The following is a 21,847-nucleotide window of genomic DNA, read 5'->3' as shown; positions in this document are numbered from 1 at the left end:
GCAGCAGCAGTAGTAATAATATTAGTAATAACATACATTTACTGGGCTTACTGTGTTCCACACATGTCCCCAGCACATTGCGTACATTAATTCCATTTAATTTGAAAAAGAATTTTATGAGGGATGCCAGGGTGTCTCAGTCAGTTGAGCTTCCAACTCTTGATCTTAGCTCAGGTAATGATCTTAGGTTTGTGAAATCAAACCCTGTGTTGGGCTCTGCACTCAGCGGGCAGTCTGACTGAGATTCTCTCCTTCCCTCTGCCCCTGCACCCCAGTGCATGCTTGTGCTCTCTCTCTCTCTCTAAAATAAATGAATAAATCTTTAAAAGAAAAAAGGATTCTATGAAATTTGTACTGTTTTGTCCTAGTTTTACAAGTGAGAAGTAATTAGGAAATAGGAGAAACCACTTTTGTATGGGTATGTGTAGGTTTATGTGATCCTAGAGATGCAGGTAGTGAAATGCAGGCCTTTAATAAATTAAAGTTTTATAATATTTTGTATTTCAGTGTGGTTTTAAATATGTGTCATCCTTTTAATAATTTATGTTTTAAAAATGCTGATTATTGAGTCCTTGAAAAGGTTATAAAGTATTCAAGTCCTATAGAAAGAGAAATGCAGAATAGACCTATTCATGTTTGTGGCTGGGTAAAAGAATGATGTGGGTATATTGAACTTCTTAATCCTAGGGTTGCCTAAAAGGCATAATTAAATTTGCCTTTTGATTTAGGAGTTTGAGAACTTTAGGGAACCAGTCCACATTGGTCTTCTTAAACAGGTGTCTAACGGGAGATAGAAATGGTGATTTTGATCTCTGTAGAGGTGAACAGAATAAAAACCATTATTGATGGTTCTCTTAATTGAAGTGCAGAGAGTAGCTGAAATCCTCCTGTAGGCTTTTCCTTGTATCATCTTTACCACATTTGGTAATAGTAGCATAGTAGTATTATTGGTATTACTTGATAGGTTAATAAATATCCTGCTGTGCTTACTAAAGCTCTGAGGGGGAAAAAAATGTATGAAGTAGTCTTGAAGGGGCCATAGAAAAATGGAATGGTAGAAATTAAGTTGGGTCTAACATGGCAAAATGCATAAAAGACTGTCTTTTGATTAAAAGACTTATTATTATCTGAGGAGACCATTATTATTATAGGTCTGCAGAATCAGGGGGTCAGTGAGTTGGGCAATCAGAAGATGTAAGAACACCCCCTTCAAATTGCAAAAACCCAATAATGAAATAAAATTTGCAAAGTGAGAAATCAGTATGTTTTATTAATTAACTTGTGCAACCTCATACTTTGTAATCTCCAAAAGTGTGGAAGATTTAGTATTTGTGAATATCTATAGTGCTATTAAGTCTTCAGTTTTATAATTATAGCTAAAGAATTATTTCCAGTGGGACTCCTTTGATCCTCTCCTATATAGTATCTTTCAAAGTTTCTTGCCATAGACAGTGTAATTTTTACATTGCAAGCCAGTATTTTAGAAAGTCATAAAAATAATACTTATTCATACTACTCTCTATTTTACTTTTTCTTGTCTCTCTTCCTATCCCTCCCCCTGTCTTCATCTACTGCCCTCTTTTCTTTACCCCCTTCTTGGTAGTCATGACCCACTAAATTATTTTGATGATCCAGTCATAATTGAGATTTGCAGTGCATAGAGATTGGAGCACAAAAAAGATTATGAGTTATAGATAATTATTACTAAATTTGCATATATACTAGAGGTTAAAATAGGTTTAAGGGAAAAATAACAAATGGTATACTTTTCCAAATGGATAAAATTGCATTTTAAATTTAAATATTAAATATTTATAGTCTAATGTTATTAAAACATTGAAAAGTATTCTTTCAAGGATTTCAGTTAAAACTCATTACCTTTAAGGTTTCAAGGCACAACTATATCATATATAAAACAGATAGTTAATATACAAAAATATATACATATTTAATAGATAGTTAATATATAAATTGATAGTTAATATATAAAAGCATTGCCTAATGGCTAAAATTTCTTTGCTCATTCAGTGATGAAAGGCAAAGTGCAAGATAGCAAAAAGATATGAGAAGGAAATGTGTCAAAAGTCATATACAGGGACGCCTGGGTGGCTCAGTTGGTTAAGCAGCTGCCTTCGGCTCAGGTCATGATCCCAGCGTCCTGGGATCAAGTCCCGCATCGGGCTCCTTGCTCGGCAGGGAGCCTGCTTCTCCCTCTGCCTCTGCCTGCCACTCTGTCTGCCTGTGCTTGCTCTCTCTCTCTCTCTGACAAATAAATAAACAAAATCTTTTAAAAAAAAAGTCATATACAGTATGGGTTTATATTTTGGGAGCTTACTTTATAAGGCTTTTTGAAATTGTGTTTTAATCTTATTTTAAATAATCCATATTTGGATTTCATGTCCTTTTAGTAAAAATAAATAGACATTTCATGTTAACAAAAATGGATTGAAATGTGTATAAAACATAAAGGAACATATTAGCCTAATTTATAAAAATTAGATATCAGATGCTTGGGGTCTATTTACGGAATCTGGAAATAAGTTAATCGAAACATGTTCTTGGAACTCTTTTCGAAGAAATTTTGAAATAGTATTTTGTACAGGTTCCCATTAAGAAGGTTAATGTTTGAGCTTATAAAGCAAATGAACAGGATCCTATCATGGGATGTCATTTCTACTCTACTAGGAAAAAATATTTATGACTGTAAAACTTTTAAATTACTTATTATTCTATCACTGAAACTGTGGAATTTTATGCAATGTGCAGTAGGAAAGGTGGAAAACTAAACTAGTTAACTACTTTGAAATCTTAAAAAATAATTGAATAATTTATAGAGTTAGGCATAAGTTGTCTTGATATTATGAAATGGAACTTTCAGAAAAAAATAGCATTTTTAGAGATAGTTTATTTCAATCTGTTATACAGTCTTTATTCAAATATATAGCAAGTTACTCAGTAATATTTCTTATTTGATTTTTTTTTTAAATGTTTAGATTCTAGCTTATATGTGAGGGATGGCCAAAAGCAATTGTAGTGATTGGAAAACATAGTATATTACTTTTGATACATTATTTTATGTCATATTCTTATATAATTAAGTTGCTGACTAATAAATTTCTATTGCGGGAGAGAGTTTCTTTAGTTATAATACTACATAATGAATTTAAAGTGTTCTTAAACTATTTTTAAATAAATCAAATACATAAATAAGGAAATATTACTTTAAAAAAACTTCTTTGTCACAATTTCTTAGTATCAGATGGGAAATTTAATCATTAGCTTAAAACAAAATCTATGTTATCCCTCTTCATTCTGCCACATTATTCATAAATAAGATATGGACAATAATAGAATATGGCCATTTTTAATAACTGTATTTGAAAAAATGTCTATTCTTTGCAGGGTTTAAGGACATGTTTTATTTCTTGCATTAATATCAACAGCAAATAATTAGGTAATCCATTAGAATACTACTGTGCAAACCAAGAGAAATATGAAGGATCATGAATTTCAAACTTGGAGACTCTTTTTGGGAATAACAAAAGCTCATAGAGTCAGGCTTGAGAACAAGGATTAAATTTACACATCTATATGTAAAATACAGAATAAAAGAAGATTTAAGCAGAATTCAATTAAGGTTTGTGACAGGCTAATAGATTCCATACAAATTCATAAAAGTACATTAATATTATCTACAAAGGAATGTTATGTTGTCTCTTAAAAATGATTCATTTAGGCACTTCATTTAATTAAGCTTTAGGGAATTTTTTATATTTATGTCTGTTTTAATAAGAGAAACTATCTTTTTTCAGTCTACCGAGGCAGGGTTTTTAATTGCCTATAATAACTTTTAGGTATTGGATACTATTTAAAGTCTCATAGATGTAAAAGCCTATGCCTTTGGCCAAAATAGAACTATGTGTCCATCTCTAATAATACTTTTCTTAATTTTTCTTCATTTGACAAATCACTTTGCTGCAAGCTTTTTGTGTTAATAAGTACATTGTGGATTTTTCCCCTTTATTCTGTGTTGTCTTAATATTATCCCACTATATAGAAGAGGAGAAAGCATGCATACAAATCATAGTATGTCTCTGAGTCTAAATCTGTAATTTGTAAAGCTCTCCTTTGGTAATTACGCACTTATTTGATTTAAATATTCATTAAAAAATAAATTTTTAACTAGTAGCGTGTGTAACAACTAAAACCATAAAGCTGCTGGGAAACAAAAACAACAGGAGAATACATGACCTAGAAGTAAGCAAAGCTTTCTTAAAGACTACTCTACTTGCATTACAAATTAAGATAAGGAGACAAGGGAAAAGGCAACAGAAGTTGATTTTATCTTTTGCTTCTCATCATAATAAATGGTTGGTGGAAGAAAATAGTAAAAAAAAATTGCCATAATAGTTTTGTATTGTATAAATGTTCTTTATCAATAAGAGACATCTTTTCCTATGACAAAAGATGTTTAAACTTAAATTTAAATTAAGATCAAATTAATTGGTGGAAAAAGTGATTAAGTGATGGAAAAATGCACAGGACTTAAGGGTATAATTTTCATCTGCCTGTCATAAATTCAAAAGATTCCCTTTCATTACACTATACTATAGAGAAAGTAGCAGAAAATATTAAACAAAATGAAAACACACTTCCAATTATTCATTCATTCAGTTCACAGTATACTTAGTAAATGTCTATTTGGTGCCAAAGTCCTGTTCTTCAGGAGTTTTTCAGTTTCTTTTGATCAACTAAGTTATATTCACAAAGACAAACAAACCAGCAAACACATTTCCATCTAGATAAACTATCCTTGTGTTGATATGTAGACATTTCTTTTGTAATTTAATTATTCCAGAGATTTTTTTTTTTAAGATTTTATTCATTTATTTGACAGAGAGAGATCACAAGTAGGCAGAGAGGCAGGCAGGCAGAGAGGGAAGCAGGCTCCCCACTGAGTGGAGAGCCCAATGCGGGGCTCGATCCCAGGATCCTGAGATCATGACCCGAGCTGAAGGCAGCGGCTTAACCCACTGAGCCACTCAGGTGCCCCAACTCCAGAGATCTTTGAGGAAGACTTTCTGCATGGTTTTCCTTATGATTGCATGTGCATATGTTATATTTTAGTATGCATATAAATTCAATATGCACATAAATTTTAAAATATAAAAAAATGCATATATTTGTGCTTTCAGGAAGACCTCTCTTTAAAAAAAATAAAATAAAAATAGCTCCATAAAATGGCTTCAACTTAAATAATATTTTTGTTCCCTGTAATGGAAACTGAAATAGTTAAAACTTAAATTGTAGTATAAAAATTGCTTGCTTCAGGGACACCTGGGTGGCTCAGTGGGTTAAAGCCTCTGCCTTCGGCTCAGGTCATGGTCCCAGGGTCCCTGGGATCGAGCCCCACATCGGGCTCTCTGTTCAGCAGGGAGCCTGCTTCCCTTCCTCTCTTTCTCTGCCCGCCTCTCTGCCTGCTTATGATCTCTGCCTGTTAAATAAATAAATAAAAATTTAAAAAAAAATTGTTTGCTTCAATTTTGATCAGAATTTGAAGTACTAATTTATGTGAACTTTAAGAGAAAGAAAGTTTTACTTAATTCAAGATTTTATGGATTATAAAACAGCTTTAACTTTAGCCATCTTTTGTCCAGAATTCTTTAAGACTATTATCTTTATAAGAAAAAGAAGTTAATTCTGATACAATATCCAACAACACTGTAATTTGTTTGGATTAATTATGTTTTACTTTAAAGTTAACGATTATACATATAACTTTAGAGAAACAAAAATATACATAGTAAAAATTCACTGGTGACAGTGTTATATGTGACTGTAATTTTCTTTGTGATTAGCACTACAGTGAGAACGTTACTCTATAAAAGTGATTAAAATTATGTGATAATTGAAACTCAGTAAACACTTATTTTCCTTTTTCCAGATCATACATAAACAGAAGAACATATTAGTTAACTATATAAAATCATTTTACATGCTTTTTTCATGTAAAAACATTTTTTCAAGTATGTTTGTTTAAATTTTTTAAGCTTCAAATCAAAAGTATCCAGAGAAATTTAATGTATTATTTCTAAAATCATATATTTTTATGAATATTACTTTTATCCTATTTAAAATATTCATGATTTTAATGAACTGGTCCTGACTATTCTCTCAATGCCTTCGTAAAGCTCTGTAATTATGATAACTAAAGAACTAAATAAATTAATTTACAGAGGTGATTTTGAAATTTATTGGAAAGTCATAACTGTTAATGCGCTGTGTGTATATTTGTGATAACATAGAAATCAGGTTAATGGAGCTTCTGTTGGTCAAGATTACGAAAATTTAAGCATGAAAAGGAATCATGACTGAAGTTATTTGAAACATATTAAGTATATTAAAATCCATCAGTCTACCTTGATGTGAGAAAGAAAACAAGAAAAAAAGTCTTCTTATTTGATAACTATTATACCAAATCCTTACTCTGAAAATATATGATTAAAAAAAGGAATTAGGCATTTATGCTCATTTTCTTGTAACAATTGTATTTCTGGATAACCAAATAGTCTCAGTTTATGAGGGACAGCTTTTCATTACAGAAAATTGAATCCAACTAAATAAAAAGGGAATGACAGTATTAGAAAAATGTCAATTTTTCAAAACTTAATGGAATATTTAATTCATCATATAATGTCAAGGGATATTAAAATTACTACATAAAATATTTGGGGTGGCAAATTTTTCAGATTAAAAAACAGTCATAATTAAATGCAAGATGTAGAAATGTATTGGATATGTCAGTAAATTTGAAAATAGACTATCTCTGTAGATAACATTAAAGACTCAATGTGACTTTTATTAAGCACAATGGTATGATGGTTATGTAGGAAAATATATCTTTAAAAGAGGCTGGCTAAAGTATTTATGTTATGATGTCTGAAATTTTCACAAAATTAAAATGATAAAAAAATGTTATCTGTAATTAAATCTAAGTAATGAACCTCATCATGCTTTATATCCTCCTGTACCTTTTGTATTTTGGGGAAAAATTTTCCAAATAAAATATTTTAAAAATCATTATATTATGTACATTAATTATCTAACCTACATTTTGCATTTTATTACTGTATCAGAAGTCTATAAAAAGAAAACCTTTTTCCTAGTATTTAACATATTTCACATTACTTAAATCACATGAATTAGAAATAATGAAAAAATGATGAATATTTAATAGGTTTAATCTGCTGTATTTAGAAGGAAATTAAATTGCCTTAGTATATCTCCTTCTACTAATGATATATTTAATTATTGGACCTTCAGGTTTCAAAAGTTGAAGACATTCCTATGTTATTCACCTATTATTAAATTTCTTTAGCTAAAGACATCAAAAATCCTAATTTAAATATTTTTGTACTTTTAGAATCCACACTCTGCCACAGATACCTAGATATCAAATAGTATAGCTTCTTAGAATTCCACTAGCTCTACTTTCTTTTTAAAATTTTTCCAATTGAAATTAGTTATGTTAAAATGTAATTTGCTTGTAATTCTACAATTTCACTAGCACCTTGCAAAAAGAGGGAAAACAGAAAAGATTCAGGATCAAGACACCGATCATTATGACAGTACAAGTATATTTAGGACATGGACGTTTTTGGGAGAGTAGAATTTAATGTGATATTATAGGGATAAAGAGTTTATGACTATAAATTTTAAATTGAAATTGGAGGAAAGTTAAATATGTGAAACAACTAATTGTGGATTGCTGAGTCAGACAAGGAAGGGAGTATAGATATTTGTTTCTATTTTGGGATATCATAAATAATACTGTGATGATCATCTTGTTGTACAAAAGGAAGTTACCAAAAAACAGTTGTCTTTTTTTTTTTTTTTTTTTAAGAGAGAGAGCGAGGAGCAGAGAGGGGCAGAGAAAGAGGGAGAGAGAAAATTCCAAGCAAGCTCCATGCTAGGTGTCCACTAGGCGTATTTGTGGAACCTGATGCAAGGCTCAATCTCAAGACCCTGAGACAAAATCAGGAGTTGGATGCTTAACCAACTGAGCCACCTGGGTGCCCCCAGTTGCCATTCTTTGTAAGAAATGCCTTTTTCACTAGTGTTTTGTGACAAATTTTTTATAACAATTAGATAGGATCTGAAGTAATATTTTAATGTAGGAAACAAGTTTAAGATTTTTACATTAAAATCATATTGTTAATATTTTTACAAATACCTGAATATTATGGCATTTTCCTTTCTACATCTCACACACACACACACACACACACACACACTCTCTCTCTCTCTCTCTCTCTCTCTCTCTCACAGAAACAGACCTTGTCCAGTAGTTTGGTTTTCTTGAAGCAGCAGAATTTATGCAACTGATTTTTTTCAAGGAAAAACTTTTGCAAAATAAGGGTCTGGAATCAACTGCTTGAATTCCATAAGGTTCAACAATGATTTAAAATATTTTCCTCAGTAAGCCTTAAAAACGCCTTTTGTTACATCCAAATAATCTTTGAAATTATAAGGGTTTTGATACCAATAACTGCTAGAATTAAGTTGTACAAGTGCAGAGATTTTTCTTTTTTGCTCACAACTATACCAAATGCACCCAAATCATTTGGCATAGAATGAGCATGAAATAAATAATTATATTTCCATAACACCATATGAGTCTGCTTCACCAAAGCTAGTAATTAAAAAAAAATAGTATGAAATCTTGCTATAACATTTCTTCAAATGCAAATATGGATAGTCTACATTTGAAAATGCCATTTATACAGTGAGTTCACCTTTATCATTTTATAAACTTGTCAGTGATACGACCTAACACCTTACTTGGTTGGTTTTTTTGGAACTTAACATATAGCATTAATATTGAGTATTATTTTATAAGCCTATTTAATAGGCTAAAGATATTTTGATCTGCAACAGTTTTGCCTGTTAGTTGGTCTTTGAAATTGATCATTAATATATTTTTGTGAATTGCAAATTTGTAATTTATAATTTGTAAATTGTAAACTGATCATAACTTTTACTACCTTTCAGAACTTCTCCATGGTCCTTACTTTTTTAGATGTTTCTCATGTGTGTCTTTGAACTTTAGTTCAAACTGTACTTTGAACATTAGTACTTCATACAATACAATGCGAAATTCATACAATTTTAATGATCAGTAGCTAAATATTTCATTATATGAGCAGATTCCTACTTCATCTTACTCTGCAACATCAAGAAAAAAAAATGATTATCTACAACCAGTTCTGAAAGAATAGTAGCATAATGCCAACAATGATATATAAACATTTACTTAAATAAATGTTCAAAAAGAAAAAAAAAGCCACCTCATTAACATTACTTGGTCAATTATAATATTTGACTTTACAAGAAGTACTTTTAAGGTTATAATTTTTCATTCAGTGACCTACACTTCTAAGTAACTCAAACCTCTAATATTTTCTAGAATTTTTTTAATTGAAGTTTAACTGGAATGCAGTATTACATTAGTTTCAGGTGTACAATATAGTGATATGATATTTTTTCATATCACAGAATGATCCCCATGGTAACTCTAGTTAACCACCCATCACATTACAAAGTTACTACAATATAATTGACTATATTCTCTATGCTGTTTGTTTCTGTTTTGTTTTGTTTTTTAGATTCTACATATAAGTGAGCTCATATGATAGTTGTCTTTCTCTGACTTATTTTGCTTAGGGCTATGCTCTCTCCATCCATTAATGTTGTTGCAAATGGCAAAATTTCATTCCTATTTATGACTAATATTCCATTGTACATATATGCCATATCTTCTTTGTACACTCAGCCATCGATAGGCACTTAGGTTGTTTCTATATCTTGGCTATTGTCAGTCATGTTGCAGTGAACATAGGAGTGCATATATCTCTTCAAATTAGTATTTAACTTTCTTCAGATAAATACTCAGAAGTGGAATTTATCATATGGTAGATCTATTTTTAATTTTTTGACGAACCTCCACACTGTTTTCCAAAACGACTGCACTGACTTACGTTGCCATGCATGGTGTACAAGGTTTCCCTTTTCTCTACAGTATTGCCAGCATTCTTAGTTTTTGTCTTTTTGATGATAGCCAATTTGACAGGTGTGAAGTGATATCTCATTGTGGCTTTGATTTTCATTTCTCTCATGATTAGTGATGTTGAGCATCTTTTCATGTGCCTGTTGGCCATCTGTGTGTCTTCTTTGGAAAAATATGTATTCAAGTCCTCTGCCCATTTTTTAATCGGCTTCTTTGTTTTTTTTTGTTTTTTGGGTTTTTTGTTTTGTTTTGTTTTGGTGTTGAATTGTATAAGTTCTTTATATATTTTATATATTTTAACCTCTTATTGTATTAGTTCTTTATATATTTTAACATCTTACTGGATATAAAATTTGCAGATATCTTCTCCCATTCAGTAGATTGCTTTTTCATTTTGTTGATAGTTTCTTTTGCTGTACGAAAGCTTTTTAGTTTGATATAATCCCATTTGTTTATTTTAGCTTTTGTTATCCTTGCCTGAGGAGACAAGTTCAAAAAAATATTGCTAAAGCTGATGTCAACTTACTGCTTATGTTTTCTTCAGGGAGTTTTATGGTTTCAGATTTTATACTCAAGTCTTTACTGCATTTTGTATAGTTTTTGGAATTTAATGTTCTTGTTAATTTAGCAACAAGCTACTCTTCCAACAAGTTTAGCACTTTTGTAACCATTTATAAAATGATTTATGTATCTGTTTTCAGTTTGGATTTCTAGCAAACAAATGATGCCTATAATTAAAACCTTCCAAGTTCATAATTTTAAAAATAAGCAATTGTTTTTATTTATCCTGCTTGAAGTTTGCTGAGCTTCCAGAATGTATGGGTTTCTTTGTGATGACACTTACAAAATTTTGTCATAATTTTTTTCAAATATTTCTGCCCCAGTCTCTCTGTCTTCTCTGTCTGGGAGTCCAAAACTGGCTCTCAGATTATTGAGGTTGTAGTCCCTTTTCTTCTTTTCAATCTTTCTTTTCTCTGTATACTTCAGTGTGGATTATATCTATTAACAGGCATTTCACTGATTCTTTTTTTTAATTTTGTCCAATATGTTTTTAATCTCAACTAATGGATTTTTTTATTTCAGATACTGCATTTGTTCAATTCCAGAATTTCTTCTTAGTTGCTGTCTGGTTAGTCTGTTTATTTCAATTGACAGATTTTTCTCTTGATACTGGGCCTCATTTCCTTGTTTTTCACATGTTTAATAAGTTTCTGGTACACTCACTGGACATTATGTATGATATATTTTAGGGACTCTGGGTATTACAATTTTCTTCTGAAAACTTTTGAATTTTCTTCTAGCATGCAGTTTAAATTACTCACAGATCACATTGTTTTTTCAGAGGCATGATTTTAGGCTTTGTTAGGGCTACTTCAGTCTATTAATGGTTTTGCACATAGTTATAGAAACAGCCCCTTAGTCAACAAGGAGAGCCAGAATATTTTCAAAGTCTAAATTTGTTGAGACTTAACCGTGAATTCACCTCTCTTGGGGTAGACAGCTGCTAAAATCTCTACTAAGCTCTTTCAAAGCTTTCTGTTGTTTTCCTCTGGGCTGTTTTTAGCCTTGCTTGGAACAGGGGCAGTTAGAGTGGTGTATATGTGCAGCTTTTGGACTCCCCCTTCTTTGACTCTCCACAGTCACAACCCTAGCCCTAATTTCCAGCTGCTCTGAAAACCAGAAGTCCAACTTATGATTCCTCCAAAGGGTTTCAATAGCTGCATCTTTCTACTTGAGTTCTTTCTAACTCCTTCTACCTGTTCCACCCCTTATATTAGAGATGGAGGATGCCCTCATATTAGATGGGGTGCCTAAAATCTGATACAGTGCCAGTCTAATCCTGTTCTTTCAAGGATCTCGTCTTCTTTAGTTTCTACCTCCCTTAAGTCTCTTCCACTTCTCTCCCCAGAGTTTATTCTTTTTTTAGCAGAAGACAGTTCATTATGAGCTAGGCTGCCTAATATCAGAGGCTGAAAATACCCACTTATAGTTTTTCTCAAGTCTTTCTAACCTCATATCTGATAGTAACATTTAAAACCATGGACCCATGAAATTTTATCTGTCTTTGAAAGTTTATTTTGTGACTCTTATGAGGCTTATTTTTGAGATCCCCATCTTCCTACTTGCCATCTTGTCATGCCATATGGTCCAGTAATTCTATTGCTGGGTATTTACCCAAAGAAAACAAAAACACTAACTTTAAAAGATACATACACACTTATGTTTACTGCAGCATTATTTATAGCAGCCAATATATGGAAGCATAAGAAGTGTCCATGATAGATTGATAGAATAGATAGACTAATGTACAAAGATGTGGTGTATGTGTGTGTGTGCATATGTACATATATATGCATATGTGTATATATATACACGTACATATATGACATATATATATATACATACAATGGAATATTACTCAGCCAATAAAAAGAATGGGATCTTGCCATTTGTTATAACATGGGTGGACTTAGAGGGTACTGTGCTAAGAGAAATAAGTCAGAGAAAGACAAATGCCATATGATTTCATTTATATGTGGAATATAAAAAACAAAACAAATAAAAGGAGAAACAGACAAAAACCCTAGACTCTTAAATACAGAAAACGAACTCCTGGTTGCTAGAGGGGAAGGGTGGGGTTGTAGGTGGAATTTAGATGAAGGAGATTAAGGGGTACAAACTTTCAGTTACAAAACAAAAGTCACACAGATAAAAAAGCACAGCATAGGAAATACAGTAAATATTTTACCTTCTGCCAATATTATGTGTAGATATTCATATATATTCATATATATGAATTAACATATATATATCTTTAATTTCTTCTTTTCTGTACAGTTTTAGATATCTTTAATATCATGCTACACAAGCAAACAAGATTTAATCTTAGAATTTTTTAATCTTAGAACATTTTTTGCTTTATTTTTAGGCCAGAAAAGGAGTTTACCCAGAGTTCTCTGGAGTTATCATTCTAGGATGGTATATTTAGAATAGAAGTTTCCAGGGTTCCAGGGATATTGTTGTACCCTATCAGCAGTACCTTAATGAGGACAAAAGGTGGAGATGGATTAATAACCTTTCATACCTTAGAGTTAAGTACTTAACTATGTGTACACCTGAAAGCATCTCAAAACCAGCAAGCACTTTTATAATCTCTTACCCTTACCCTTTACTAAACTTATAATCTGTCCATTGAGTTAGATTTAGAAATTTACTGAGGGACTCCCAGTATTTGCAACGACAACTCAATAGAAAACTTTTTCTACCATAAGTCTCTTCCACTGCCATGTATTATATTTTACACTGCAGGCCAATATTATCTGAAGTGTACACTGGAAAGAAATGTCACATGACATGTTTCACAAAAAATGGAAGCATAGAACATACAATTCCTAGTAGGCACTCTCAAGTTAAAATAGCATTTTAAAGACTGAAATATTTTTAAATATAAAAATAAATAATCCAACGCAAGCATGCACACATTTAAATTTGATTCTTGGGCTTTTCAAAATTCATTTTACCGAGGAATTGTTTTGTTATTACAGTTTTCTCATTTCTACCTGCTGCTAAGCAAAATTATTTTGTGTGTCTTTATTAAATTCAGGTTGGGGGTGCCTGGGTGGCTCAGACGGTTAAGTGTCTGCCTTCGGCTCAGGTCATGATCTCAGGGTCCTGGCATCGAGCCGCTTGTCAGGCTCCCAGCTTAGTGGGGAGTCTGCTTCTTCCTCTCCCTCTGCCTCTCCTGCTTGTGCACTTGTTCTCTCTCTCTCTCTCCCCCCACCCCTCAAATGAAGAAATAAAAATCTTTAAAAAAAGTAAAATAAAAAATAAATAAATTCAGGTTGGCCTCAGTCCATATGTAACCTTATCAGTTGTCTTCTATTTATCCCTTATTGCTCTGTAAGCTAATTAGACACTGACAGGGAACTTTAAAACCTTTTATTTAATAACTAAATAGTGGTATTAATCTTTGTTGATCCTATAATGGAGATTGTAAATAACGGAGTTTGTAATTAATGCTTGCTACCTTTCTTTTGCTTTATTTGCTTACTCATCTTCATACTTTGAGGATCCCTATACTTAGAAAATTTCATCTTTTTTCCTTTAAGTTGCAGTTTATACTCCCTCTTTTATAAGGTACTACCTTACATCTCCCAAATAATTTGATATTTAATATTTAAAATTTAGCTATTATCAACTAGTGTGTGTGTGTGTGTGTGTGTGTGTGTGTGATGTCTATCTAATTATTTGCTGTAATAATATTCCAAGGAGACAAAAAGAATTTGCCATTTTTCCCCTGTTATAGCACCTGTGGCTTGTGAACCCATATTTCATTACTAAGTTATGGAAAATGAAGTTTTTACTAGCTTAACATCTATAATATGCCTAGCTTATCTGTTATACCTTTGAAAAGGTTTCTCTTAGGCTGTGATTTTGTTCAGCTGCAAATTTTCCCTGATTCATAATTTTTTCTTTCATAGTTTGCTCTTTTCAATTTAGAATTCTGCTTGCTTATATAAAGTGACAACCTGTTTGCCAGAAATTTGTGAAAATGAAACTGATTTTACTATTATTGTATGTTTTAACTTTGATACCTTCATCTTTAAAAGATATATTTAATATTGAATACTTTATGAACTCTTGGGAACTATGGTGAACTCTTATTTTTCTAGCTATCTTGTGAGGATTTCATTCGGTTATGTTTCAGCTGATCTTGAAGAAATGCACCTTCTATTTATTAGGGTTTTGGTCGCAGCAAGCTGTCACTGAACACACTTTTCAGTTTCACAGTTGTTTTTTTTTTTTTTAAGATTTTATTTATTTATTTGACAGACAAAGATCACAAGTAGGCAGAGAGGCAGGCAGAGAAAGAGAGGAGGAAGCAGGATCTCTGCTGAGCAGAAAGCCTGATGTGGGGGGGCTTGATCCCAGGACCCTGAGATCATGACCTGAGCTGAAGGCAGAGGCTTTAACCACTGAGCCACCCAGGCGCCCCTCAGTTTCACGGGTTTATGAGTTTTTTTCCCGTAGAGAGAAATAAATTTGCATATATTTAAGCCACAAAGACAGTTTTTGTAAATAGAGTATCTCTCTCTGACTGACTAGACTGTTTTGATTTTTAACTTAAATTTAAATCACAGAGGTCAGGATTAATTTCCACCAGATTTTCCTTCCTTCAAGCTTTGGTCTTCATTTTTGTTTTTAGAGCTTATTCTTAAATATCAATTCTAATTTTATTTTGCCATTATTATTAAAGAAATTAATAACATATTTTTTTATCTTAGCTGTAAATTATCATTTTTTGAGAATCAGTTTTTAACTGTGGTTTTGAAATAATCAAATACAGATTTCTAAAAAATCTGACAAAATATATCAAGCAGAAATGGACATTTCTACTGATTTTTTGTTTCATTAAGCAAACTACATATTGTGTAACTAAAATGCCACTGTATGTATGTGTCATAATTATATGGTAAGTGGGTATAAGAATATTTATAAAAATTAATTTATAGCATTTCCATTATTTTACAGTGCTTTCAAGTATTAGTGAGGTTTAGATAAAGTTGTAAATTTAAGAATGCGCAATTGGGAAGGCAAATGACATTGACATAATAACAAATTAAAGACCATAAAGCAATCAGATAATTCAAATGTCTTTTTCCTAAAGGACTATCTAGCTTAAATATGAAAACATGGGATAGAAGAAAAGGTCTTTTAAATACGATAACTTAAACTTTGCTCCTAGCACTATAAAATTCTTCATTACTTGTTTTTTTTTAATATTCTAACACTATAAATTTAATTGTAATTCAATTGTAGAGTATAACCATAAATTCAGTTGTACTACAGAAATTCTGGTATTGGTTCTCTAATATCCATCCAAGCTTTGTAAAGATTAATCCAGCAACACTGAGTATTTAGATTAATGGTTACTGTTTTAGCAACCTTTCTTCTTTAAATATTTATTACTACATTCGTTTTCACTAAACCAGAAGATAATGCATAAACAACATTTTTATGGATTTTAGAAAACAACTATAACTAAGCCATCAATATTTTTACTACATGTCAACTAGTCAATACTGGGGAAAATCAAATCAAAATACATTTCTCATGTTGTAACTAATTACGCTGATCATTTCAACATATTAAAGATGATGTATATCTGCCAACATACAGTCTTTTATTTTTCATTCAAGATTAGAAATGTAGTGATATTTTTATTTTTGGTAAAAACAAATGTATAACTATTTCATATATATATGACATACATATGTTAGAATGTTTATTAGTACAAATGGAAATAATTCTTATTATACTCATTACAATGCATTTCAATTTTCTGGACTGTATATGAGCATATAATATTTAAATATTTTTTAAAATCTAGCTTATAAGGATAGCCTATCAAAAAACATATTGTCCTAAATCATCATATTTCATTTTGTAGAAAGGATACCATCCTAAATAGTTCAGTTTTCCTTAGAAAGCTTTTTCATGTTTGTGTAGTTCTAAGGATGCTTCTGATCTGACTCACACAAGCATATTTTCAAATATAGCCTGATTTGAATTAATACAGGGTAATTATATTTTTCTTGAGGATACTGTTAATTTTACATGGGAGGACTCATTAGTGAAAATGAATACGTATGTCATGCCATAGAACACCTTCACTATGCAAAGTTGCTAAAACAGTATGGAAAAAAACCTCCTAAGGAAAATTTGATATAGCTTTCCTATGCTTTTCCAGACCTATTTTCAACACTGCTAAAAGGGGGGAAAATTCAAGAAGGCACTGAAGAGACCACCTCACCAGACCCTGATGTTACTTCTCCTCTGGATGTACATGCTGCAGCTCCATAGGAGCCAGGTTGGAAAAGTTTCTAGGAAAACAACATATTCCTTAATTACATATATTTTTAAGTAGAAAGATTTTTTTTCTATGGCACTTTGTCTTTTTAGACCCCAGAGTTAACTACATGAAAAAGTCTATACTTTTAGTTTGAACTTAACATTTATCTCTTAATTGTTATTTGGGGGAAAAAAAATCCGTAACAAACATCTGGCTTCTCAAAAATATTTTTGAAATTTGATTGTTTTAAAGCATGCAAAATTCACTAATTAAAAACACCATGGTACTATTTTGTACATACTATAAAAATATCAAGCTTAATCCATTATACTAGAGTTTGAAGTTAAATGATTATAAAGATGTGTATCAACTTTTTCAAGCCCTTCTGTATATACTACATAAATGGAAGTAGGTAGTCTCATATGCTCTTTTTTCTATACCTCAAACTCTATGCTTGTTACTGCTCTTGATTCTAAGTGAAAGTTTAAAGGTAATTAAATATCCATATAATGTTGTTAATTCTTCATACCTGAGAGGATTCTGGAGAGACAGGTCAGTGAGTTGGCAAAACAACCTTAAAAGGGAATTTTTTAAAGACTACCTCAAAATCTAGATTTTAGATTTTTCATATTTTGAAATATAATGAATCTTCACTCAGATTATTGAAATGCATTGCCATAAAGAAGGATGATAGTAATTCCATGAATAGAGGTTGCACATAATAGTTGTAACTGATGTATTTTTTTTTAAACATAGTCAATTGCTTCTTGGCCTTTTGGCTAAATCAAATATAGTCTCTGTTCTTATCAGCTTAATATCTGATAGGTCCTTTATCTAATGATAATATGTAAATGGATTTTTGGAGCTGGGAGGTGGAATAGTAGCTTGCTCCATCCACTCCCACCCATCAACCTGGTGAGTCTCTCCAGGAATGATGCTTTTAAAAGACATAGTCACTTAGCAATAATCAAAAGATGTGTAAATGAAGAATGAAAAACATAATTTAACTGTGGGAACATAATAAATGAAGTTAATTATTAAATAAAAGATATAAGAAAAGCAATAGTTACCACTGACAGTTTAATTCTGAAATGATAAGGCACAGAAAGTAGGAATTGTATTTGCATGCATATCAGAACTAATGTTATAATGATATATATTCACAGGTCTGTTAATTCAAGTGTGACACTTCAAAAGTTTAAGACATCTTTCTAATTGTTTATAGTTCTCTCACCACCTTTTTCATAGGAAAATCTATATTCAGTTTATAGCCTTTATCACATTTGCCTTGTATTACAATTATTATTTCAGGAAGAGTGTTTTGTTGCTCTTATTCTTCTTTCCATATTATTCAGTTGTAAACTCCTTAATAGAATTGATGGTATCTCAATGTATCATTGTTTCTGTCTCCTATATAGTTTGATAAATTAATTTTAAAATATTAATTACATAGGAAATCTGTTGATAGAACTAAAGGTATAAAGTTGGACATTAAAAAAATACTTTGTGTGACATCTAGATGGATCATGTTGGTTAAGTTGTCTGACTTGATTTGGCTCAGGTCATGACCTCAAGGGTTGTGAGATTAAGCTCCATATCAGGCTCCACATTGGGCTAGGCATGGAGCCTGCTTAAGATTCTCTCTCTCCCCCTCTTCACTTTCCTCCTTCCCTCACTAAAACGACAAAAACAAAACAAAACAAAACAAAAACTTGGCCAAAAATATGCTTTATAGATGAAATAGGCTAGTGGTTCCTAACACTTTGTATTTATTAATTTCAGAAGCATTTACAAATCCATCTGCCTTGAAACATGTGTGGCTACTGTCTTTTCTTAATAGCCTAACACATTGCTAATTTGGACAGACTAGAACGGTGGTCCAAATCCTATTTTAAAAAAATTGTAACTTTTTCACGTTGCACTGAGTAAACACTCAATGAGATTAGTCACCAGTCTAAATAAAATAAGCAATAATAAACATAACCCTAAAGTAAGGAATAACATGGGGTTCTTTATATTTTATAAATGAGAGCACTGTTGACAAATTTAGCTACTCTAAATTCTATACAGTATGGATCAGCAAAACTGAAGATAGGCAAACTCTCAAAACTGAAGAGAGGCAACAATTGTTAAGATAAAAATGGACCAAGATCAAAGTTTTTTCACAGAATGAGATAGGGAAAAAACAATGTCATTAATCCTGTTAATGAATAATTTTAATTAAAATGGTAAACATATTTTTTTCAGTCAAGAAGAAAGGGTCATAAATAGATCAGATTTAGGAGTTCACAGGGACAGGTGAAGTTGTGCAATAGTTCTATAAATAACTGCTCCCAATAAATGAAGCAAATCTCTGAAGAAACTGTAGGAAAGCAGTATAGTCTTTTAAAAAGGGTCTAGGGAGTTAGAGATAATTTAGTTCAAACCTCTCATTTGTCTCATAGTAGATCTTTATGTGAATATACATATATGTGTGTCTGTAGATATAGATACAAACATGTATGTATGCATACACACATCATATTAAAAATTGTAGAGGAAAGATGGACTGGCAGCCTATATTTTCCTGAGGAATAAACTGTAAAAATTAATATTAAATGAAAATAAAAGCAATAACAAAAGTGAAGATTTTGTAAATTATCATTGAAATGTTAAGAAAGGTAAATTATACAATTAATGATACATATTCTCTAATATTAATAGTGTTAAACTAATGCATCATCAATTGTATTATATAGAACAGCATATAAATATGCTGCCTTATGTTCATTATTCTTCAGGTACTACACATTTCTCTAAAAAAATTTCCTTGAAAAATTATCTGTATCTTGTCTTCATTACTTCTCCATGCAAGAACTGTCTGCATTCCCCATCTTTACTCACAGAACAATTCCACTTTTGTCCAACTGTTCTGCCAAAACAGCCCAACTCGAGATCATATGGTCACATTGTCAAATTTAGAAGTCAGTTTTCAACCTTCCTCTTATTTGAGTTATCAACAGCATTAATCATATATAATAGCCACCTCTTTTTTGAAACAATTATATCAGTTGGTTTCCATAAAATCACTCAGTTTTGGTTCTTTTCTTAACCTTTTCTGTTTTCTTGGTTGATTTCTCCTCCAAGGATCAGTAATTTGATTCTTATATTGCCATTTACTCTCTATATGGTTTTATTCAACCTCAATATTTTATATTAACTGAATCCTGAATATAAATTCCAGCCTAGATTTCTGCTGTGAACTCAGACTTGAACATCCAGAATTCTACCTGCTCAACTTGGATGTCTTTCGGGCATCTTATATAACATATCCAAATCTGAAACTCTTTATTAACCCACCTCAACCTGTTCCTTCTACAGTAATCACTTTTCACAAAAGTGAGATCCCAGTATTCTAGTAACTCTAGATAAAAACTTGGAGGTTTTTTTTTTTTTTTCCTTCACTCTTTCCTCAAACTTTGTAATGGGTTCAACAGCAAATTTCTGTGGCTTTCCTTTAAAAATATATACAGAATTTTTTTCTTTTAAAATAAACTTTTTGGGGCACCTGAGTGGCTCAGTGGGTTAACCTTCTGCCTTCGGCTCAGGTCATGATCCCAGAGTCCTGGGATCGAGCCCCACGTCGAGCTCTTTGCTCAGTGAGCCTGCTTTCCCTCTCTCTCTCTTCCTGCCTCTCTACCTACTTGTGATCTCTCTCTGTCAAATAAATAAATAAAAATTAAAAAAAATAAAAAAATAAAATAAACTTTTTATTTATTTAAGTTTTTGTTTAAATTCTAGTTAACATACAGTGTAATACCAGTTTCAGGTGTATAATATAGTGATTCAGCACTTCCTTATAGTACCCGGTACTCATCATAACAAGTACACTTGTTTATCCGCATCACCTATTTAACCCATCCCCCAACCTACCTCCCTTCTGGTAACCATCAATTTGTTTTCTGCCATTAAGAATCTGTTGCTTCGTTTCCTTTTAAAACCATTACTGTAACCACTCTAGTCTATGATACCATCATCATTCCCTTGGATTAATAGAATAGCCCTAAATAGATTCTGTGATTCCATATTTACCATCCGCCCCAAGAGTACAGATTTGTGTTGTCCAGTAGGGAACCCCAGAGCTGATAGATTCCCTGAAATGAAATAGTCTTCACTTACCCTGTATTTTCTGAATTGCATATCTGGACAAATTGAACGAGTAGCTAACTCATATATGACCAAGGCTAATGAAAGTTGTATAACCCAGATTCTGGAGTTAGGATAGGTTACCAACTTACTCTAATAAGAAGCATATGTTTTCTAAACTTATTTTCTATTTCGTATCAGGGTAAGTATTTAAATTCAGGATTTTCTGCATTTTTCCATAGCCTGTATTTTTTTTTTTTTCACCATCCCTTGTAACTTAGGTTTTCCATGATTTGTTGTACGCCAACCAGATGTTTTTTTAAATGAGAAATTTCATTTGGAAACTCAATTTAGTATTTATATCATTGAAAAATAAAGTACAAGATTTAAATTTCAAATGTTTTAATCACTACGTGTTGAAAAGTTGATTTATAAATCATTTAATTTTATGTTATTGAACATTACAAGTGAATTATCAAAGCTATAGTCACCTCTAATTTAAAGACTCATGTTATCATCTCTCCTTTCTTTCCCTACAGAAACAATTTTTAAATTGTTTTATTTTTATTTACATATTTACAACTTTATTTTATAATGCAGTATTTCATAAAGTATCTCTATTAATTTACATTTTACCAGCAATGGATCTGAGTTCCTGTTCATGTTTTTATACACAAATTTATATTTTCATATCACATATGATAATAATTAATTTTAGAGTATTTAACTTTTATCAGGCCAGTGGATATAAAAAATTAATTTCAGGTTGTTTTTAACTTGCATTTCCTGTTCATTTGCGAGAG

General features: G+C 31.5%; 1 protein-coding gene across 2 annotated transcripts in view; it reads left to right on the top strand.

Moving 5' to 3' along the window:
- LOC111148333 (EPH receptor A6) overlaps positions 1-21,847 on the top strand; it is an 874,015-nt gene that overhangs the window by 114,937 nt on the left and 737,231 nt on the right. The gene's annotated exons all lie outside the window — the stretch shown is intronic.

This window comes from Enhydra lutris, unplaced genomic scaffold (assembly GCF_002288905.1).
Source record: "Enhydra lutris kenyoni isolate GAN:26980312 unplaced genomic scaffold, ASM228890v2 scaffoldscaffold2, whole genome shotgun sequence".
Lineage (NCBI taxonomy): Eukaryota > Metazoa > Chordata > Mammalia > Carnivora > Mustelidae > Enhydra > Enhydra lutris.
This window is presented reverse-complemented; position numbering and strand designations above follow the sequence as displayed.